This window comes from Bidens hawaiensis, unplaced genomic scaffold (genome assembly GCF_021521415.1).
Source record: "Bidens hawaiensis isolate Kalapana, Puna unplaced genomic scaffold, B.hawaiensis_p1.1 tig00068436_1, whole genome shotgun sequence".
Lineage (NCBI taxonomy): Eukaryota > Viridiplantae > Streptophyta > Magnoliopsida > Asterales > Asteraceae > Bidens > Bidens hawaiensis.
Window position 1 is genome coordinate 1 of NW_027502082.1, and position 25,882 is coordinate 25,882.

Here is a 25,882-nt window from a genome sequence, read left to right on the forward strand (position 1 = left end):
ATATACTGTTTGGCATATTGTTTGATAAGTTCTTCGGTTGAAGAACAACCGGGACCACAGTTCCTCTTGCACCAACTTGTGGGACCGAGGAGGATAACCCGTAGTTGGGTTCAGGTGATGGCAGGGCGGTATCCATCTGACGGGCCCGTTACCGACGTAAGTAACGAGTTGCATATTTTTCTCTTTTGATTTTGTTTACGCTTACGTTTCTGTTGGATGACTGCTGGAATTGGAATTCCGGCGCGGTTGATCATTTCAACATGCGGTGCCGCCTCATTTTGAGGTGTTATTGGGGCAGCATACCCCGGTTTGAAAACCGCACCCGTTAATGGGATGCTTGAGTTACCAATCGTCACCTCGAGCAAGTAATTACCACCGTCAAAAGTTGCCTGAACAACGCCAGTTACAACTTGTCCAACCATGTCTTGAGTTGGATCATTGATCAGGTCAATGCCGGTTACTTCTTTGTTCACCGGGTCCATTTACAGCAAACGATTATGTTAAAAATAAATAAATTCAACAAAAAGATAACAAATTCTGAGTATCCAATTTCCATAAACAAATGTCGAAGCAAACATTAATAGCGATATTTAAGAAACAATATATCTAGTAAACGATCATAGATCATAAATATAGATATAAACAATGATTGAAGATGTCAATCCAGTTATATATATCAGTTAAAACTTTTAACATGATTAGGTAACAATGAGTCAGACGTCAATGGCTAAGGACTTTACCTCAAACAAAGAGTTGCATTAACACCTGGTTTTCTTCAAAAGTAAGTTCCTTGTCAAGGGTATACATATGACCAATGGTTCAGAACTCATTTCCTACATGAAACATGATGAAGGTAAAGATTAAAACATAACAAAATGTGGATAGGATACCGAACAAATTATATAATACTGACCTCATATAGTGCTATTTCAGCACTACTCTGTCTAAAGCCAGAAAATACTTCTAGCGATGACACTATGTCATCTAGCTTTGCAGTAACCCTCACGGAGAAGGGCACGACAAACCTGCTTGTTAAAAACGATGATTAATGCTGATTCCGTATTGTATATATACAGTATGTAAGTATGAGGATGTTATAGCATATGATAACATGATCCTGTATATGAGTGTACATATATGGTATCATATTATTATATATAGAGTGAGGGTCGATATATACCGAAGCTTTTCTTTTACAGGATCATAAACTTTTAAGAAAAGAAGAATTGTCTTCTCCGGTGGAGGGAATGGCAACAGGTCCTACATACAAAAGAAAATTAAATGGATTGCAAATATTAAAAATTAAAAAGCTATCAATGAGATCTTACCCATGCGAGGTCTTCTTCAAGATATAAATGAAGCTCGGCGTTTTTAACCCTGTTTGAGAATTTTCTTATATATTCAACCTAAATCACATTGAATTAGACAAAAATTACCAAATTATAATGAAAGGACAAAACCAAAGACAAGCATTTGGATTATTCCTATATAAAGGCATAGATGCAGCTCTTCGGAAAGTTAAATTGCAAACTTAATTGCCGTTAGTAACGATTGAAAGATCTAAGTGACATTGATCTTGATCCACAGATTCACTAAAATATTTAACATAATTAGTTTATTATCTAACTAATCAACACCTTTTAAACCAAATTTAAGCAGAGCTAAAAAAGTGCATACAGTCTTATCTTTTTCCTTAGATGTCAATGGACGATAAGGGCGATAGGTTGGACCCTGGCATTTTTCCCACAGCCAAAATTGCTGTCGTCGCACTGGTACATCCGTTTCATAAGCAAATTCTTTCTGCAAATTTTTTCAGATCTTCCGATTTTAAAAAATAGCACAATACAAAACACAATTTGAACTGTGTATGATATGTAATAACCAAATATTGTACCTGGAAAAGAGCAAAAGAGGCATGTTTTCGGATATGAAAACAACGAACTATATCAAAATCCACTAGATCAAAATATATTTGTTTCCCAACCTGTTCATAAATATCCCCATCGCGAATACCCTAGTTTTATCATATTGCAAGGTAAGTAATGATTTCATGAATCTCAAATAGTAGTTCTAAGGAGGGAAAATTGGAAATTAATTAACCTTTATTGTTGTACACAAATGCGGTTCATCTTCATTTAATCTTACCTGAAAGATAAAAATTAAGGGTTCAATGTGATTTTTTAGTAAGATCACAAAAAACTAATAAGAATACCAAATTTATTAATAAAAACTCTTACTCGAAGGTGTTCGGCCATATCCATCTCATCCACATTACAAAATATGTTAGCCGTCTCACTTTCATGAATTAAATTCATACCATTGATCAGAGAGCGTCTGCCTGATATAGGCAACATAATGTCCATCATGTACATCCCCACTGTGAGCCAATACAATGGAAAAATAACATAGAACTGAATTACTGAATATTCAGACAATAAAATAAAAGCCAACTTATTCAGAAAAGTTAGCATAGTTATGGCTTTATTTCCATAATTAAAATAATAATCATTTTGGCTTGCTTTCAGCTAACTCTTTCTAGAACTAAAATAACTAGTTACTATGTTATGCTATATATCTTATGACTACTTATTCATGAAAGTTACTATAATGAGCTCACGGTGCGAAATACTCAACTAAATTATGATACCTGTGAAGAGTGTAAAGATTGCGAACACTTCTGTCTGCCAGAGGTGATAAATACTTTCGATCCACTATTGCAAGGGGAATCTATAATCGTCGTTTATCTGTTCAGTTGAATAATTTCACAATAAAAAGTCCAAATAAGGTATTGTTGTAAGAATCAACAAAACGTATTCGAAAGTATATCAAACCGCGGCCTTCACATGAACTGAACCATGTCATAAGGGTCAAAGTTACTGACCTTCACCATTGTATCTTCCATGGAATCATCGTATCTGAAACGTTTTAACTCCAGTACTAGAACAGGGGGGGAATTGATGAACAGATCCTGTGAAGAACAACACATGAGTGAATTGTAAATGTTTAAATAGCAAAATATGTAAATTTATAATAAATTCAAGAAATGATTCTGACCTGATCATATCTATTAATATCAGCTTCGGGTTGCTCTACTTCTACATATTTGTCAAAAGAATCATACACGGTGCGACAACCTTCAACATCAAGCTGAAGGTCTGACACAAGATATATATGTGTTAATAAAAGAACTACAATCAACATATATAAAACAAGTTTATTCTTACAAATGTTAATGTACTTACAAGTAAAAGTTTCCGTTCTTGTTGATCTGGTGTCGACATTTGTGTAATCGACATATCTCATAGTATGTCCTTCAAACAATTGTTGAATTGCACCCTCTACAACAGTACCCTATGCCAGTGTATAACCACAAGTATACATAACTACATAATCAGGCAATAATAAAAAATTAACAAAATTCATGTTCGATAGCGGAAATAGGCATACTGTAGGTCCCAAAACGACCACCGAACGGTTTTTCTCTCGATAAACGTGTCGATACGGGTGCGGTAAATCAAACGATCGAACAAAAATATAAAGATAATAAGTATAGTGAATGACTCCGTAATCGGTAAAAGATTAATAACATTAAACTAGAACCGACCCACCCAAGGTGAGCTCCCCTTGGGTGGTGATTTACATCTTACACACACACATAAAAGACTACAAGTGATTCTATATATAGCCTAATACATATTCTAGAAGATCTCCTCCCGTTGAAGCTAAACGCGTGTTCCCGAAGCTCTCGTTTCGTGTACGGTTTCCTTGTCGGCTTTAATTATTCACTTGACCATTAATATATAACGGGTTTCGTCATTTGATATCTCAAGTCACTAAAATTGGCCTTACGCATACCTTCATTTTCTTGAAGTTTCTCAAACAGAACCATGATGCATTCTTGAGCATCATTCTTCTTAAAGTATTCATGTGTATCCAGACCGAAAGAGTTGGTCAGCTCTTCGGTGGCGACACTAGTATCTCCGTACTGAAGGTTATAGAATAAGCTCTGCAAAGACTGAGGAATGCTCCCAGATTCCATATCATTCCCAGTTCTTGGCATATAAAAGACAGCCTGATTGTCGAATATTATACTTTTAGTGAGCATCAATTGTTGAGGTAAAAACTAAAAAGTGATATCACCAACCTTTCGAAAGTAAGGTATATGGTATAAAGTTTGTAGTAGAGAATGCACATAGCAAGTAGAGCCTAGACTTTTAAGGCCAACATAACCGGTTTCCATTTTTGAGCGAACTGACAACCTTACTGTAACATCAGCTTCAATTACACATTTATCATTGATAATATAACCTCTGCCATCGTCGTACAGCTCACTAAGTGGCATAAACCAGCTATGACCCCAATCATTATCTCGATAACTAAACTCATGATGTTGTGTATCTGCAGGATAGAACACGGAGATTACGACACTAGGACTTCTAACTTGAACTACACCACATATGCTTTAACGATTAACATTATAAGGAACGTATAAAAGAAAAAACAACAAAATAGCATGTCCGCGCATGGTTAAAGAGTATAGATTAATGTTCAGGGCTGTTGAGCACATCTACTTAAGGAGCCTTACCATGCATACCAAAATTTATCTACAATATATCCACAACTGATTTATCAAGATGGAAAGTAAAACTAATCATCAAAATGATCAAATTTCCATTTTTACTTAATAACGGGAGAGCAATTAACTATAGAGACTATTGCAAAGATGGGTTTTATCTCACTGCATTGTCGTGCCTTCAAGCGAGTGTTCATGGGTGTTGGTCTTAGGTGAGAGTTTCCTCGGATCGGAAGTTAAAGGTTACATTTTCATATTATAAGGGAGAGAAAAGATCAAATAAGAAGTTTGATTATCGTAAGAAGGCTAGGAAAGAGGGTATTTTTGTCTAATACCTTAATATTGAAAACTCATTTAATTTAATTTAAAAAACCCACTTAATTAAAACCCACTTAAATTTTCACCTATCTCCTACAACCACCACCGCCCACCGCCACCGCCTTGCCGGAAAAGTCTTCGGAAATTTCGTCGGAAAATACAACACTATGAAAAACACAATGAAAAAGACACGATGTAAAAAACACAATGGAATAAACACTATGAAAATAAAAACACAATGACAAAAACACAATGAAAAACACAATTAAATTACACAATGTAAAAAACACAATGTAAAAAACACTATGAAAAAATAAAACACACTTTTATAACACAATTTTGTAAAACACAATTTTGATAAAACACACTTTGTAAAAAACCCATTGTATAACACAATTTTGTAAAACACAATTTTGATAAAACACACTTTGTAAAAAACCCACGAAATTTTTTTATTTTTATATAGCAATATGGTACTCATATAAAAGATAAAAAAACACTCGTTATTATGGTGAAATTGTTTTGAAAAAAAATGTCGTATAAAAAAGTTATGGATGTTTTAAAATGATAGGGGTATTTGACATATGTCTTGCATGTGGAGAGAGAAAATCAACAAATGTGTTATCCCTATTATGCCCTTACCCTTGTTTTACACTTTAAAATGATCTCTCTAATCTAATCTCAATCATTTAATTTTAAAATGAATGGACAAGATTATTTCCTATCCTTCTTAGGAAAACTAATATTCTTATTATAACTCAACCCTTATAATGTCCCAAAGCGGTTGTGATATGCCACCCCTTGAGATTGAATGCAACTTAATGAACATAAGCAAATGTAATTGCTTTTCATATATATATATATATATAGGATTAAAATCATGTGATAACCATTTTAAAATTGAGAACTTTGAAAACTATTTTAGACCATTTTGAAAAAAAAAACTCATTTGAAAAAAATAAAAAAATTATAAAACAAAAAAAGTGAGAAAAAAAAAAGTAAAAAACCAAAAAATTTTACTTTTCATCTTGGTTACTTAAAAAATATAAAAAATTTTAATATATCAGTTTCGCAAAATTATACACATATGTATAATACTTTTTTTTATTTTATAGATGTTATTTTTTATACACATATGTGCAATTAAGATAAATAATAATGTACATATGTTTACATTATGTAAATCGAGATTAAATACAAATATACATATGTGTATAATAATTTTTTTTATTATTTTTTATTTTTTTATGAAACTAGAATGTTAAATAAAAATTTTGGTTTTTTCACCTTTTCAAAATTATCATTTTTTTTGTTTTATATATATATATATATATATATATATATATATATTTAAAAGGTTTTTTTGCTCAAAATGGTTCTAAATTTCAAAAAAGTATCTTAGGATCCTCACCCATATATATATATATATATATATATATATATATTGGGGAGGGGTCATGTACATTTAATATTAACATGAGACATAAGAACCAATACCAATTTAAAAAAAATTGAGAACGTAAGAAACAATACCAACTAAAATAGAAATCTACATTAACAATTATTTTTAATAACAAAGAAAAAACCTAAAAATTACAACAAAAGAATCAAAATCAAGAACAAAATAATAACAACAAATATCAGCAAATACCTATAACAACAAAAAGAAAAAATCTAATAACAACAACAAAATATAAATCAGCAAATACTTTTAACGTCTCATAATCGAAAATTGGCAAATACGAACAAAAAGTAACAGCAAACACCTATTAAAGTAAACCTAATAATAATATCAGATTGGTTCTTATTGTTTTTATGTTAACAATAAAATATACTTATCCTATTTCTATATATATATATATATATATATATATATATATATATATATTATTTTATATTTTTCTTTATCAATAACTACAATAACAACATTAATATTATGCGGTTATTTCCTTTATAATTGGAGTATGTGCACTTGCTTGAAATTATGTATCATATCATGTTAACTGCTAGACATCTAGCAAGTGATGACCTTAAAATTATAAGAAATTAACGTTAATTCACTCAGATATAGGAACATAAATCTATTCTTATGCAATAATCTTTTTGGAAACATTAGATGCAAGAAAAGCACATTAATAATCCGTATATTTTTCTTAGGAAAATAATTAGAGCTCTAATTGTGCATAGACGGACTAACAACTAATCCCAAGTGGTGACGTAATTCAACATGTCTAAAAGGTAACAGAAAATATGCTTCATAATAGTAAAGGATCTTATTACCATGTGAATTCACCACATTCTTGTTATACCGCTATGAACAATCAACATGTTATAATTGTCTGATATTCCAATCTCCATTTCCCTACATGTTGAAACCAATTAAAAGTAAGCATGCCTATTCGTAACAATATTGGAGGATAATGATAAAATGAAAATGGAATTCACACTAATGAATAACTCAAACAAAGAAAGAATAAATATAAGTAATGGATATACATATATAATTCCAACCGTCATATATGAAGACGATTGTTTTCCTCTAACAATGAAAAACAAGAGTTACAGTTAGGGTTATCAACGGCGGCATTCGGCGCCGCTCGCCACTGAATAGATGTCTCTTATGAGATATTTATAGGAAAATTAGGTTTTATTAATATGTGTGTGAAGTAGGGTGGAGTATTTTTTTATTAATATTATTAAACCAATAAAGAAAGTTAGATGTATTGGGATATGAAAGAAAAGGTGGGAGGCCTGTCTGAAATTATATACTATAACTGTTACCAACTACCTCTTTAGATGGTTTTCTTAAACCCATTTTTCTAGAATAGTCCAAATGGATGTGAAGACTGCCTTCTTGTATGGGAAAGTCAAAGAGGAGATATATTTAAAGCAACCTCCAGGTTTTAGGTTTTGAGGATCCTTATCATCCGAACCATGTTTACCATCTTGACAAAGCTCTGTATGGCCTGCACCAAGCACCTCGTGCATGGTACGCAACACTACCAAATCACTTGCTTAAGAATGGATACAGAAGGGGCGTTATCGATCAAACACTCTTCATCAAGAATGTATACGGTGATGAGATCCTTGTCCAAGTCTATGTTGACGATATTATCTTTAGATCTACTTCTGATAAGCTGTGAAGGGAGTTTTCAGAGGTCATACAGAATTGGTTTGAGATGAGTTCGTTAGGAGAAATGAGTTTCTTCTTGGGTCTTCAAGTAAAACAAAAGGACGATGGGATACTGATTCATCAAGAAAATATGTTCGTGACATCGTTCAAAAATTTGGATTCAAAGACTCAACTTCCTTTCTCACTCCGATCGCTACCCGACCTGTGCTTGCTCCAGATCCATCATGAACCTTGTTGATCAACATCTATATAGATTTATGATCGGCTTCATGATGTATCTCACTGTCAGCAGACCGGACATCATGTTCCTTGTCTGGCAGTGTGCCAGATCTCAGATTAATCCGAAAGAGTCCCACTTAATTGATGTTAAGCGAATCTTTCGGTACCTTAAGGGAGAGCCTTGCTTAGGTATTTGGTATCCCAAAGACTCCCCTATGGTACTGCATGCTTACATCGATAACGATTATGGGGGATGCAATCTGGATCGTAAGTCAACATTGGGTGAGAGATTGATCTCCTGGCAATGCAAGAAACAAGTCACCGTGTCCACCTCCACTGCTGAGGCGGAATACATTGCTGCCTCCGCTTGCTGTTCTCAAGTCATTTCGATCCAACATCAGCTGTTGGATTACGGTTTGAATTTCTTTAACACCCCGATTAAGTGTGACAATGAGGCAGCTGCGAGTATTGTGAAAAACCCGGTCCAACACTCTAAGACAGAGCACAATGACATCCGAATGCACTTTATTCGTGATTGTTATGACCTGAAGCTTGTCACAATAGAATGGGTCCACAACTTTGCAAACCTATTTACTAAAGCTTTTGATCGTGTCCGATTTTGGTTTCTCGTTGAGTCACTTGGCACGATCTCTTTTGTTCAAAACTAACTTTTAATTTTTATTCTTTATTTTATTTCTATTTTATTTTTATTTTGTTTTTTGTTTAAATTATTTTAATTTTATTTTGTTTTATTTCATTTTATTTTTATTTTTACTTTACTTAAAATTTTCTTTTATCTTAGTTTCATTTGTTTATTTAGGTTGCTTTTCTTTCATTTTAAAATTTTAAACTTTTAACGTTTAAATTTATTTTTGTATTTTTACTTCTAATTTAAAGTTTTTAAAATTTTAAACTCTGGTTTTATTCTCATTTTGTTTTTAATTTTATTTTTAATTTCATTTTATTCTATTTCTACATTAGGTTTTTCTTTTAGTTTATTTTAATTCTTTTTATTATTTCAACATTTTAGAGGGAGGAAATGAGTTAACGTTAACTCTCCAAAAAGATTTTACTTTTGCTTTAAGAGAAAAAAATTAAGTCACTAGACTTTCCAAAAATATTTTATATTATTATTTCATTAAGAAAATCTGAAAAAGGCTTAAAAGTATAATCTATTATTTTAGAGGGAGCTCCTACTTAGAGGGAGTAGGATAATATTAAAATATCAGACAATTTTGAGAAATCGATCCAACCTTTGGAAGATGATAAGAAATTGTCTTAGGTGATCCTACCACATGAAAAGAGTATATTAAAAACCAACAAGATCATTGCTTGATGTGTAGATAGACTTAACAAATGAGTAAGTATCATAGTGATATAAACTTAAATATCTGCCTATGCTAGTGGTTACACTCTTATGAAGCGGTTGCCGACTCCATATAATTCATTTCAATGAAGGCAAAAATCTTAATAGTCAGTCATACACGAGCCCGTTAGTGATTGTTCACAAATAGAAAAATTATTTCTTGCTTTAGTTTTGAATATTGAAAAATATCAAAAATTATTGAAAAAGCAAAAAAAACTGCAAAATACTCAAAACAAGGTATTCAAAATTAGCAACAAAAATGTTGATAATTTTATCAAACAAAAGGGGTATATTAGAACCACGTAACGTGGGCAAACAAGTAAGTCCTAAACACTTTATATGAAAGCATAAGTCAACAAGACTAGTAAGTTCATGGTTCAACCTCTACATATTGTTTTAAAGAAAAGTTTGCATAAGTTTATGAAAGTACAAAATGTTTTAATCAATCAATAATCATCAGGGGGTCGGTGTCAATTCATGGTGATACGGATGAACACAAACTATGCCTGAGGTATCATGGTGTCTATAACATGATGGATTGGCAAGGGACCACACAAGTATTGTGCCTAACTATACCTTAACGTATCACGGTGAAATCAAAATACTTGTTAAGTTTAAAGTTGACTAACATATCTACAATCGACTTTGGGTTCTTGGCGTAGTAATATCCAAATAGAAGTGTGATTTAGGACGCTATATACAATATAATTCCATGTCGTGATCTTTCTCAACAAAAACAAGTAATAATAGAATTTTGTAAATAATTTAATATAATTAATATAATATTAATTTTCTCATTATCTTGATCTTTAAATTTTTAGTTCATTTTTAAGTTTTTTTTTTATTTTATTTTACAATGTATTCGAACTGATTATATTCAAATGAAAGCTATTGTATTCGTCTATATAATTGTATTCGAGTATTTATATTGTATTCGATTATGGAAATTGTATTCGAAGTTACATGTATTCAAATTGGACTCGATTACAATTGTATTCGAATTAATGTTCTTCGAATGAAAGTGATATATTTGTCTAAGGCATTGTATTCGAATACATTGTTCTCTAATGATGATTGTATTCGAATATAATCATTTTTGAATAGAATGGGTTTGTGAAAATCTTAAGTAAAATGTATTCTAGTGTAACGTCCCGTTACCGGTGCCTCACTTTTGACGTTGGATTAATCATAAACACAGTTCTAAATATCAGAGTTAATTAAAACTTTACACGGAATATAAAACTTTCATAATGGTACAATAATATTTCATAACAGGTCTTAAAACATTCATCTTGTCCTTCAAAATCAAAACATTAATTGTAAAACATAACATGTCTTCAGATGCCAGACTCTTATTTTTCCGTCATGTGTCCCCGCTCAAGCCAGCTGTCTCATTCTACTCACCTGCGTGCATACTAAAAGTCAGGTACGCTGAGTGAATTCTAGTTAATCATACATCATACAATACATATACTTGCCTTCCATTATGCAACCGAAGATACATAATAATTACTTTCCTAATTTACTTTCAATACATAATTTCATATATACTTTCATACTATATAATTACTGTCCATTCTATCTCAGATATTATTTGGGTCTGATCTCTCTATCCTTGTCTCTCTCAGATATTATTAGGGTCTGATCCTTTTCTTGTCTATCTCAGATATTCTTAGGGTCTGATCCCTTTCTTCTCTATCTCATATATTATTAGGGTCTGATCCCTCTTTTCTTCTCTATATCAAATATTATTAGGGTCTGATCCCTTTGTTCTCTATCTCATATATTATTAGGGTTTGACCCCTTACTTCTTCATCTTCGTACATACTGTCTTTACATACCCGTAACATACATATATTTTCTTTAATCATTAATACATATTCATATGTTGTACACACACACACATATATATATATATCATACACATTTATCTTTCATATACATACCTCCCTTGTCAATACGTGCAATATCCGAAGATCGTTCACGTACCGACAAGCTTTCAATCACGTTCATAACATAATAGCTATCGCATATATCATACATGGCATACACTTACCATTTAAGGTAAGTGTATTAACTATCACATCGAGTATGCACATAACCCCGAAAACATAACAAGGAAATGGGGCTAGAAACTTACCTGAACTCGATTACGTAATGGTAATCCCTTTCTTTAGTTGTGCACGTCTAACTGTATAACAATTACGCATATTAATTACTATCACTATCTATATCGTATTTCTAGTTTAATTATAACCCTCAACGAACGGGGTCTGGGGGCAGCGCCCCTGGCAGTGGGGTTCTAGGGGCGGCAGGCTCTAGTGGGTCCAAGAGGCAGAGCCCCTGGCTGGGTTCAGCTTGGAAAAATTTTATTTTCATAAACCGTCTTAACACATTTTTCGTTAGGAATTTAAGTTATTATATTATTCTCTAACTCATTAGTTATAACGAATTAAGCCTGATTCGTTAACTGATTCGTTAGCTAATTCGTTATTTTGGTTTATTATCATAACATGGTCTGGTTCGTTATCCTAGTTCATTATCTTGTCATCATCTGGTTCGTTATCTGAACATGACTTGATTCGCTATTCTGATCTTTCTTAATTCATTATCTCGACAGAACGAATGGGTGAACTAATTCGTTATCTTCACATAACGAATGGGTTTACTGATTCGTTATCTCAACTTAACAAATGGTTGAACTGATTCGTTATCTGGACATAATGAATGGATGAACTAATTCGTTATCTTATCATAATGAATTGCATCAATCTTATCCAGACTTTGACTCAGAGGTTAAAGTCAAAATTGCAAAGAACACCCAACAGTCAACCTACCTCATATCTGCGATTACCCCCAATTCTTAACGAAATAACTGGATTTTGGTATCATTGAACTCGCAATCACATCGCCTACAAAACCCAACCACCCAAACATCTATATATTACGTTCTAATGGGTGCGATTGATGCATCTATATTACGGGTCTTTTAGGTTAACAATTAACATATCAAACGTTAACGGAGTTCAGTAGGATTTGTTGTTTTGGAATCGTTTTTAACATACTAAAACAGATCTATGACTTCTAGACGTAATTCGGACCTAAACGAACAAGTTCTCGATATAAACGTACATTAAATGAGTCGATCTACAAACACGATCTAGTATTGATGTTGGTTTGGCTCGTTACGACGTTCCAGCCCAACAAGCTCGGGTTTTCACCTTCGGATCTTGTCTCGGGATATATGATGGTGTTAGTGTGTGTTTTTGATGGTGTAGGCTATGGTATAGAGACGGATAAAAATGGAAATGATTAGGGTTTAAGGGGTATTTATACTCCATTAAGGCCATGGACCTAAGGCCCATTCCATCTCTTATTCCACCTTCTAAAGTCCAAGCCCTCCTTCTATTCGTTTATTAATCTAAACCGATAAACGACACACTATAAAATAAACAAAATTAATTTTATTATTATAACCGAAAGTAGGATGTTACATCAAAGTTTAATGAAGTGAAAGTTCAATGAAAAGGGACCAAGTGTAATGTATTCACACTCATGTATAAACCACTTAAGCATTTCAAGATCATATACACTCAAATTCAAGTGGGTTAGAATACATTTGACTTAAACTTTTCACAAACCATAATCTCTATTAGAATACATTTTACTTAGATATATTTTCTGTTTTTGAGTCTTTTTGTATATATTATTTTTCGTATATAATTTGTTTTCATTGTTGTTTTCTTAAAACTCAATCAACAACACTAAAGTCTCTTTTGCTGTATCCAGGGTCATAACACTTTCTGTTCATTGGAGATCTCGACAAGAAAGAAATTCAAAGTATTCGTCTCAATGATCAAAGGATTACAGTCTTGTCCTTTATCAGTGATCCAGAAAATCATTATTCCTGGATTAAACAGTTTTGGGACAATGCTAAGACAAAGAAAGATAGTTCCAAGATCTTTTCGAAGGTTGACAATGTGAAGGTGACCCTAACTGAAGATGCAATTAGAAAGGCACTTCAGATTGGAAACAATGTCGGTGATCCATGCACAATCTTTTCAGATGAACAGATAGGAAATTATTTGGAGGATATTGGTTATGAGGTTGAATGGTCATCTTGTGAGAAGAAATATCTACCGAATTACTGGAAGATCTTGTTTCACATCGTTGCTCACTGTTTATCTGCTCAAATAGGAGGGTTTGACAAATTGAACGCTGACTGGGTTGGAGTTATGCTGAGTTTGACTAGGGGAAGAAGATACAATTATTCCAAACTGTTCTTCAATTATATACAATAGAATGTACTTATAAAGAAGCTAAAGATTATTTATTCTCGATTCATCCGGTTGATTTTGGATCACTTGCTTCCCGATACACCTAAACCCATTAAAACCAATGAAGTTGATAAAGATGGAAATGAAATAGAGTTTGTTGTGCCTTGTCATGTCAAGGAGGTAAGAGATGTGGAAATGACTACCATTCTAAAGCCTACTGGTATAAGTTTGTATTCATATAACGGTTAGCAGCTGGGTCCTAAGATTGGTTAGTTCAAGGAGACAGAGTCGGACAATGATGAGGTAGTTGTTGGAGATGAAGATGATGATGATGATCCTGATGAGGGTCAGGATGAAGGTGATGATAATGAGGAGGAAGAACATGCTGATGAGCTTGTTGATGAACCTGAAGGTGGTATACAAGAGTCTGATCCACCGTCTGAAGAGTTGGAAGGCGAACACATATCAAAGAATAAGCATGATAAGAAGAAAAAGGGGAAGGTTTGGGAGTCCCCTAAGAGATCTACTGCTGATACTGAGGATGAAGAGGAAGAAGAGCCAGAACGTCCTTCCAAATGGTTGAAGAAGGTAAAGGACTCCAAGAAGCCTTTGCCTTCCAAGCTACCTCCACAAAAGGTAACTTTCCCTTCGATTTCTTAGATGATGACACACTCCCTAGCGACCCAAACCACCTCACCTCAAACCACCATTCCCGAACCACACATAGGATCACCTAGGACTTTAGCCAAAACCCTTAAAGCCCTCCGAGAAAGACAAATCAAAGTCACAAAAACCCGAACCCACTCTCACCCAAAACCAAACCCACAACCAAAATTACCTCACCTAAAGCTCCAACCAAACCAAGACCTAAGATTATCATTAGGAAGAAAACCAAAACCCAAAAGCCATCCTTAGTAAACAAACCCATTACCCCACCCGAGACCTCACCAGCCCGCTTAAACGAACCAATGCCCTCCATGTTTGAGGACATACCTATAACCACCCAAATCGAGACCGCCACCTCACCTAGGACCACAATACCCGTCACCTCACCTACTTTCCTGTTCACCTCACCAATTAGGGAAAGCCCATTTTGGTCATCCACATTCACCACATCTAGCACAACCCAAGCCACCTCAACCACCATAGAAACAACCACCACAACAACCAGCCTACCCTTAGCCATAACCACTCATTTCCCAACCTTAGACTTACCTATCCCAACCACACAACACTTAACCATAGCCACCACACCTCCTTCAACCCATAGGAGCCCTGTGATTAAGTCACTCCCATATCAAGTGGGAAGTCGAAGAAGTGTCATGTGTTCAAATATCCCATCCTCGATAGGCTCGCGGCACTAGAAGAGGCGATTGAGAACCGTGAAAAACGGGAACTCATGTTGATCAAGTTCCTAAAAGATCAACAAGCCATCAACCAGGAGGACACTCGTCAGCGTGATGCCTTTGGCAACCAGTTGGGTATCCTTCAGGAGAGACGTGATCTTAATCAAGCTAAAATCTAAAGTCAGCAAAACTGGATCAACCACTTGTAGAAACGGATTGACAATCAAAAACTGTTAATCAACACGAACACCCTGTGAAATGCCGAACAACACATGGATATGAAAAGGCTTGATTCTCGGGTCAGACAGCTAGAGACTGATCTTCCCTCATCTTCTAACTTTGCTATAAACTTCAGGTGGGAGATCGAATCTACACTCGACAAGGTATGGATAGACTTTGAACGCTTAACTTCACTGGGGAGTGGATTGGAAGGTAGTGAGAACAGGTAGGTGAACAGAGTTATGGGTGAGAGCGTGAGACTGCGAAATCTTGTTGAGGATGAGTTGGAGATTCAACGCGCCGAACATGGCGTGTGAATGAGTAATTAGTTAAATGATACCTTGTTGTCATGGAGGTTATGTGGTTAACCGATGAGGATGTTGAGAACCTTAGGGTTCATTTGATGAGGACCTTTCGAAGGTTCTTTCGTGTACTCGAGCTAAGGGCTGAGCAAGTCAACCGAAGATACACTGTTCTTTCTCGTTTAGCTTATGATGCCGAAAGGATCAGAGCTCAAGGAAATGTTCATGGTGTCCTCTACACGGGAGACCAAAGAAAGGATGGAGGTGAAGGTGGTTAAGGCTCGAAGACTGTTGATGAGCCTAAAGTAGTTGTTGGAACCGTCACCGGCACCAAGCATGTTGCTACTACTATTGTTACATCTGAGCATGTCAGTACTACAAGCTCAACACTTGTTGCACCCACCACTAGTGCACAAGTAAGTGCTACGTTCACCAGCGCTATGATTATTCATCCCGATGTACAACCAGTAGCACAAGGTGGTGGTGGTGACGGTAATGACAGTGACGATGGTGATGATGAGGATGATGGTGACGAATCTGATAGTGGAGACGAGGAGGATGATGAGGAAAACGATGACGAGGACGATGACCACGAGAATGATACCTCTGATGAGCCTCGTGGTGGTGGAAATGGTGATGAAAGTGGTGATGGTAGTGGTAGTGGTAGTGGAAGTGGTAGTGGTAGTGGTGATGCCACTGGAAATAAGGCGGCTGATTTTGAGCTGTCAAAGGAGGCTGAAAACACGAGGGAATCAGAGGCTGTTGTGGAGGCTGAGCTCGCCTCTTTACTAAACGTTTGTTCTGTTGCAAGTACCGTTCCTTCAGTTCAGAAAGATGTGGAGGAAAGTAACGAAGATGATGATGATGACATCAACTATTCTCCCAATCCCGACACACCAACAACTGGGGGGAATGTTGAGCCATTTGTTGATAAGAACGTTGTCACTCCTGTTGCTGATCATGCTATAAGTTGGTCAAGAAGAGGAATCAAATAGTATAGCATGAGCAAGTTGGGAAGCATACGAACGAGGTCGAAGCCTTATCATGATTCGAGTCTCATTGTGTACGCCAAATACCACAAAGACAACAAAAGTTGTGCTGTCAGACATACAAATGGAGATCTTACATATCTCTCTATGCGAGATATGCACACATTGTCGATACTTGACATGAATTTCTTTTGAAAGACAGTGGCTCGAGACGACGAGAAGAATACTATCGAATCATACTTCAAGAATAAGTTTTTGAGAAGAGAATGGAGAGCTGATTACCCGACGTTCACAGTCAATCCGGGCAGGCCATTCAAAGTGAAGGAGATCAACCTTTCTCCAATAATCCGTCCAAAGAAAGACTCTACAGAATGCCCGATAATCATAGCAAGCCGATCTTTCATAGGATGCCTTTCTAGGATGACTTTCTTCGCGACTTCATCGCATGGGAGTTCGACAACGAATTCGGTGACGTCATCATACATTGCACTCGCGGTCGTGGGCTCATGTTCTTTTATGAGCATGAACTAGCAGCACTTGGACTCCGCGACCTCTGGTAGAGTCGCCCCTCTGTATTGTCGAAGATGTCCGTCGTGACAACACGGATGCCATCGTTGGAAAGTTCAACAAGTTTGCCAGATTACTTGTTGAAAAACAACCATTTGAAGAAGATCCAGACGAGGTATTCGACTATGAGTCCGAATGTGAGTGGTGAGAAGAAAATAAAGCAAATACCAAAGACTGGAGGGAGATTGTAAGGCACGTTTTTTTGATTAGTCTTTCGTATTTGTATGTTGTTAGTTTACGTTTCTAGTTTATTTACGTTTGTATGTCTGGCCCGAGGCCTTATGTAATTGAAGCCCATTGGGGGATATCGTTGAAAGAGTGGATGATAATACACAAACTATATAAAGTGTGTGTATAGCATACACCAAGAGTAACCCTTTCAAATATTATTTCTCACAAACTCTTTTTCTCTCCTCCCTCTCACTAACCTACGACTCTCTCACCCTCACCACAAGGTCCAAGATCTCGGTTCTTGATAGTTGTTTCCGCCAACTAGTAAAGAGGTAGATCCAAGACGACTAGTACTTAGTTTGTTGTGTTGTTTGATCCGGTCACGTGACCTACAAAATACGAGTTCGTCGGAACTCTCACCAGAAAAACGGGTTTCACCAAAAAATACTTATGACGCTTTTTCTCTTCCCAGAACTTCATTATATTGACGGAGAGCACCGTTAATAACCTCTGTTGTTCAAATTTCATCGAAAAACAGGGCAGAAAAACGAGACGCCGGAATATGTCGCAGGAATCTGCTGTTAGCGCCAGAAAAATGCTACTAGTGCGTATTCTAGCCGGAATCTTTTTTTAACCTCGGAAATTTCCACCTCCGATCTTCAATCTTTCAATCTATTAATCAATTCATGAAACACCTGATGCTCTAATACCAATGTTGGCCAAAGACTGGATCTTTGATAATGAATTGATATGATAACAAGATGAACAAGAAGATAATATGAACAACAACACTTTGATTCAAACTCTAACTTTGATTGAATGGAATAAATGTACTGATTGTAGCCCTATTTGTAGATAACATTAACCAATCATAAATTGACACTTGTACATGGAAGTTACAAACTTCCATATTGACACATCTGGAGCCTAGAATTTACAGATTATTAAATCATAACTAAACATAGTTTCAACTATTTACAACACGACCCCTATACTTCTACTTCTGATGATGCCTGATTAACACTAAAACTGCACCGTTAACATGATATCTGAGTTCCCAATCCTATCCGTGAGCAAGTAACCTGCATCAAAGGTGGCCTAAACAACACTGGTTATAACCTATCCAACCATGCCTTGAGTTGGGCCATTGATCTGGTCAACTTGAGGAGTTTTGTTGGTCAGTGGTGCAAAACCAGGTGGCGGGTGAACAGTCACTTGTAAACGGGCTCTTTGGGGCCGTTTCTCACCCGGGTTCTTTCGTGAGCGGCTTCGTTTCGGATGGCCGAGATCGATTAGTGTATCATCGGGCCTTTCTTCTTGATTTATCGTGTCCATTTTCAGCAGTTATGACGCTATAAATCGGGCTCTTTTTTCTGCATATGAATATATAAACTCATAACCAAAAGATTTCCAAATTTGAGTATCCGATATCCATAAATAAAATGTCGAAGCAAACAAGCTATATTTGAGAAACAATTTATTTTGCAAACACTCATAAATCATAAATGTAGATATAAACAATGATTGAAGATGTTAATCTAGACAATGACTGAAGTAATCCTGTTATATCAGTTAGGACTTTACCTCCTATAACGAGAATACACTGATTTCATACACGCATGCAAAAATAATATATAGAACTATAACTGTTTTGTTAGATATATATATTGAAATTTGAATTTAACACTGCAACCACGGAGTATCAATCATTCAATTGTTAATATATATTCAACATACGCATACCGTATTCAGAAATCAGAATTGCCTGTTCACATCACTTATATTGTTATAGGATAATAATTAGAGGTCTAATTGCGCATAGACAGACTAACAGGTAAAGGAATATATGCTTAGAACAGAAAAAAGGGATCGAGCTTGAATATACTCTTTGCCACAATGAAGGGAACTTATGAGCGGCAAGAATATGAACGTTAATATTAGTAATAAGAGAGCTTTCATGAAAACATACCACAACTTCTGAATTATGTGGAAACTGGAAAGACACATTTTTCATCATCCAGCCACTCAACTGCAAAAACAGAAAACCGAAAAGGAACTACTGTTAAGCTGATTATTTAAAATTTTAGTTTTTTTCTATTGTTACAGAAAGAATACCTTCATATAGCAGGAACGTATGCTAACACTTGACAGCGTCTCAGCTCTCTCCTGTAATATATTATACAAAAAGCACAAGTACACGAAGGAGAAAACATGTCGTCCTTAGTTAGATGAATTTGTTGATGACTTGTAATATCATCTGTAAAGTAGATAAAACGTGTTATAACGTTATCGTGATGTGGGAATCGGGAATCAAAATGCAAGGCCTGTTACTTAATTTGCTACTGTGAAGAACCAAAAAATGATAATTTTGTCCATTCACTGAAATCGTAATTCGAACCCGTTAATTCAAAAACGATGAGAAGAACTGAGCAAAAAGATCATATCATTTACCAAAAAAACGTAGAGGTTTTGTTCAATGAAGAGTTTTTGTAAGAAAAACCATACACCGTCTAAAAACTCACATGATACCAGCTGTTACAGTTACTAGAAAGAGATATCCTGATATTGTTACAAATTAAATACTTTGGTGTTAAAAGTTTTAGAAAAAACATTCACAATAGCTTTGACTTTCAGAATACATGTTTTGTTAAAGAAAACATGTCAAAAGAGAGAATTGGAATTACCAGGATTTTGGAAAAAATATAAGTAACGGATATGTATATAGTTCCAACCCTCAGATATGACGGTTGTTTTCATCAAACAATGGCAAGCAAGAGTTTACCAGTTAGGGTTATCAATGGCGGCATGCGGTGCTACTCGCCACTGAATAGATGTCTCTTATGAGATAACTATAGAAGAATTAGGGCGTAATATTTTTGGATTTATATTATTGGACCACTAAAGAAAACTAGATGTATTGGGCTAAGAAAGAAAAGGTGGGCGGTCCATTCTAATAAATTATATACGGATGGTTTTCTTAAACTAACTTTTTCTAAAATAGTTTGAATAAGAGAACATTCTTCCTGAAATATTTGGTGACAGTATTTCGGTCGACTATAGGTCTCCTTAAACCGGATCTACCATAAAGAACGGAGTTGTTCTTGATAATCGATCGTGACGGGTGCGGTGATATCAAAGGATCGGGAAAATAATATAAAGATAATATGGAGGATAGTGAACGACTCCATAATCATTTTAAAAGATTAATATTATTGAACTAACCGATCCCACCCTCGAGTGGTTAAACACACACATAAAACAAACAACTAAAGTCCTATTTATAGCCAAATAACAAACATTCTAGAAGATCTCCTCCCCGTTGAAGCTAAACCGGTGCACCGAAACTCTCGTCTCGTATCCGGATTTCTCGCCAACTTTAATTATTTGCTTGACCATAATATATTTAACAGGTTTCGTTCTTTTGATATCATAAGCCACATTTTTTTTGCCTTACAATTACCTCCCTTAACTTGTGATATCATAACCACTTATCATAGGCATATGTAGTTTAATGCTAACACGATCATGCTTATGCGATATGGCACATTGGTATGAAGTTCAATTGAATGTCCATGACACGTCTCAAAGTGCACTCCTAATGACAAATAAGATAGGAGAATTAAAGGGGATCTTCTTGTCGTAACCACCCCCCCCCCCTCAAGTTGAAATTCCATAGTCAAACTACAATTAACTAGTACAGACGCTCTAGCAGATAATAAAAAAGTCCTATTCCATGATACCACTTATCTCCGAATCCTAGAAAAGATATAACTAGAAAATAAATAATCCCAATTAAGTGAATAATAAACCTTGGCAAAATCAAGCTTTAAGAACATTAACTTTCCATTTCTAAGATTGTAATCATCCATGATCTCATTAACCATAAGAGGACCATCCAGAATTTGTCTCCCTAATATAAACGCAGATTGTTTGCTGAGGACTAACCACCAAATTAATGACCATTGCCAACCTTTTAGCCAATAACTTAACAATAATCTTGTATTGAAAAATATCAAACTAATAGGTCTAAAATCCTTAGCAGGCATATAATTACTTCCCAATACCGTTTAACCAACAAAAATGAGAACTATTCGGCCTCGACGACTTTTGGCTACCACATGATCACACCGCTTCTTCAATTTTTAGATATGGTGAATTCGGTTTCCAAACTTATCGACTCATCCTCCGATAGACTTTTAAAAAACTAACTTCTCGACCTAACCTTAATCCCGTCCACCCGTTTAAATTTACTTGGATAGTACTCTAGAAAACATATTTTATACCATCCGGATTTTCAATCCATAATTCATCCTTTTTATTACCACGAATTAAAAGTTGCCTCCTTTTTTTATTTACAACCCTATAGAAAAATTTTGAATTTTCGTCCCATGCATACACCATTTTACCTTTTACCTTTTGAATATCATACAACGCTTTACCTTCATGTAACTTTTTCAAGTCTTTTAAAACCATCCTTCTTTCATTAACTAGAACTTCCAAACCCGTCCCCCATATCTACTAATTTATCGATTTCTACCAAACGAGCCAAAAGTAACATATGCTTAGCCTCTTCTTGTGTACGCAACCTAACGACCAGGTCTTAATCGAACTTTTAAGCTTCTTGATTTTTTCTTTAAATATAATAAACCCATTGGAAGAACGAACAATAGGCTTTATATTCCAATCTTCAACAACCATTTTTTTTAAATCATCCTTCTCCAACCAGGGATTAAATAATTTAAAAGGGACTCAGCCACATTTATGCTTATTTTGAAAGAATAGAATCAGACGATGATCCGCAATAGATAAATCCGGTACAACAGTTTCAATGTTTAGAATTCGAGAAAATAACTCTCAGTAAAAAGCGATCAATTTACTATGTTTTTTTACAACTAGCGTCCTACCGAGTAAACATGTTCCACCCAAAGGAATATCGATCAGCCCCGCATCATAATAAAATCATTAAAATACTTGGCAATCCTGTGAGAAAAAGAAGTACCCGGTGCAAAGCAAGCTTTCGAATGCACCAAAGACTTCTAGTCGTTTACCATGATTTCGCTTTGCTGCAAAGCAAGCTTTTCCTAAATTGCCAAAATCAGCAACAACCGGTGTATATATACACACATTTCCAAAATGAAAGAGAGTAAACTGAATTCATCACATGTCAAATATGATGTAAAACATACACGCTTATAAACATTTATTTTGTCAAACAAACGAAGATCAAAATGCGTATAGCACCTGTATGTATGTCATCACATCCTTTTATAACCATTAAAGTAACTTCAATTAATGCTGAGGCCTGGGGCTTCTTACAACTTCCCAAAGTTTTAGTGTTCAACTATAGATTGTTGCAAAGACAAACAAAAAAGCAGAAAACAATAATAAAGGGAAAGTACATAAAACTGTTCCATGTAGCTTCAAGTTTCTACCCGAACCTGATTAAACATGCCAAACTTATATGATTCTTTTAAGTCCAGTCATAAAAGTAGTTCTCATTCTCATTCTTTCGGAAACGCAAGGTAACTAATTCGTAATCGATGGTGTCGTTTTTAATCGTAATCAATTACCAAAACTAATTAAAAAAAAATTAAAAGTGACGCACTGGTTGCAACATAAGTTGGCCCGCCAAAGTGCGAATCATCATCGCGGCCATAAACGAATCTGATGACGCAAGTAAAAAGTAAACGCTTAGAATGTACAAAATAAAGCATATAAAATTATTAACCCGAGACGGCTCAGGTCCGTATGACGGCTGCAACATACGTTGCTACCTCAAAACCGAACCATCATCGTAGCCATAAACCGATCTCAATAGGTGGAATTAATAAGCTCAGGTCCGCATTATTGTGTACAACTAATGAACACCAAAAACTACACACAAACCCGATGATCATAGTAATCTGCATATGAATAATATAATCAAGCAATATTTAAGTAATTGATCATTGACAGTATTCACATACCTTCACACATATGATCATATCAAAGCCGAAACAATCAAGTTAACCATTAAATTAAGTTTCAAAGTATTAACCTTGTGCCAAACAAAGAGAACCAAACTCCCAAGACACATACCAGTAGCAAAATATCCATCAACCAAGATTGCCACAACGTTACAATTGCCAACATTTTTAGGGCCTTTTAGTATATCTTTGTTGTTGTTTTATGATGAGCAACTGAATGCCATTTGTAGAGGCGCCACTCAGATTTATAAATGGGGGCTCGGAATGGCTGCGAAATCATGGTTGCATAGTTCATCACCATTCCGTCAAGATCTTGCCCCACCATTAATCATAGCAAAACAATATCCAATCAATAGTATTGAATTAGATAATATATAGAGCATTTAAACACGAAGACAATAATGAAAGCAACAACAACATGTTGATAACTGAGAGGCTCATCATAGAAAAAGCAAGATCACATCGAGGTAAGTCTTCACCGGAAGACGAACACCTTGTCATTCATTATCTTCGTCGGCGTTGGCAACCGGAGAGACACGACCCGAAGACCGTCGCCTAGGGTTCAAAAATCGGATACATAGTGGTACCTCCGCCGCCGTCACCAAGGGTTCCAAAATCACAAATGTGAGCTTTGATGACAGAGAATCACAATGTTGGAATTTAGAAATTGAAATTGTTGATAATGGGCTTTTGCAGAAGTAGAATCTATGTCTGTCTCTCGCTCTCGTGTAGAAGCCACGTATCCGATGACTACTCTTTCATAGAAACGTGGCAATGAAGTACAACTATTGAAGAAAGAAGTATACCTATTAAAGCGAAAGTAACAATTTGTAAAGCACTATGTACAACACTCAAAGCGTGGCCTGGTTTGAAAACTGCACCCGTTAACATGATGTCTGAGTTCCCAATCCTAATCGCGAGCAAAGGTGGCCTGAACAACACCGGTTATGACCGTCCAACCATGTCTTGAGTTGGGTCATTGATCTGGTCAACTTGAGGAGTTTTGTTGGTCAGTGGTGCAAAACCAGGTGGCGGGTGAACAGTCACTTGTAAACGGGCTCTTTGGGGCCGTTTCTTACCTGGGTTCTTTCGTGAGCGGCTTCGTCTCGGCTGGCCAAGATCGATTAGTGTCTCATCGGGCCTTACTTCTTGATTCATCGTGTCCCTTTTCAGCAGTTATGACGTTAAAAATCGGGCGGTTTTATCTGCATTTGAATATATAAACTCAACCAAAAGATTTCCAAATTTGAGTATCCAATATCCATAGCTAAATTGTCGAAGCAAACAAGCTATATTTGAGAAACAAATTATCTTGCAAACATTCATAAATCATAAATGTAGATAGATATAAGCAATCATTGAAGATGTTAATCTAAACAATGATTGAAGTAATCCTGTTATATCAGTTAAGACATTTAACATGACTAATTAACAATGAGTGCGAATATAATCGTTAAGGGCTTTACCTCCTATAACGAGAATACACTGATTCCATACATGCATACAAGAATAATATATAGAACTATAACTGATTTTGTTAACTATATATATTGAAATTTTGAATTTAACACTGCAAAAACGGAGTATCAATCATTCAATTGTTAGTATATATTCAGCATACCCATACCGTATTCAGAAATCAGAATTGCCTGTTCACATCACTTATATTGTTCTAGGAAAATAATTAGAGGTCTAATTGCACATAGACATACTAACAACTAATCCCGACAACATGGCTAACAGGTAAAGGAATATATGCTTCAGAACAGAAAAAACGGATAACTGGGATGGGCTTGAATATACTCTTTGCCACAATGAAGTGAACTTATGAGCGGCAAGAATATAAACGTTAATAGTAGTAATAAGAGAGCTTGCATGAAAACATACCACAACTTCTGAATTATGTGGAAACTGGAAAGACACATTTTTCATAATCCAGCCACTCAACTGCAACAGAAAACCGAAAACGAAGTATTGTTAAGCTGATTATTTAATTTTTGTTTTTTTCTATTGTTACAGAAAGAATACCTTCATATAGCAGGAGCGTACGCTAACATTTGACAGCTTCTCAGCTCTCTTCCATAAACTTAAATTTGTAGGTCTTTTAAATGAAATAAATCCATTGGAATATGACCCAATAAACAGTAACCTCCAGCGTTTGCTATCAGTTTATATAGCTGACAAAATGAATACCAGAAACAAATTCTTTATAAATATCCAAAACAAAATCTCAAATAATATATTATCCAAAAGCACAAGTACACGAAGAAGAAAACATGTCGTCCTTAGTTAGATGAATTTGTTGATGACTTGTAATATCATCTGTAAAGTAGATAAAACGTGTTATCACGTTATTGTGATGTGGGAATCGGGAATCAAAATGCAAGGCCTGTTACTTCATTTGCTACTGTGAAGAACCAAAAAATGATAATTTTG

At 35.3% G+C, this 25,882-nt stretch overlaps 1 pseudogene; it reads right to left on the reverse strand.

The window, feature by feature from the left end:
• Positions 1 to 758: 758 nt before the first annotated feature.
• On the reverse strand, positions 759 to 4,744 carry LOC143605161 (ubiquitin C-terminal hydrolase 13-like; annotated as a pseudogene).
• Positions 4,745 to 25,882: the final 21,138 nt, after the last annotated feature.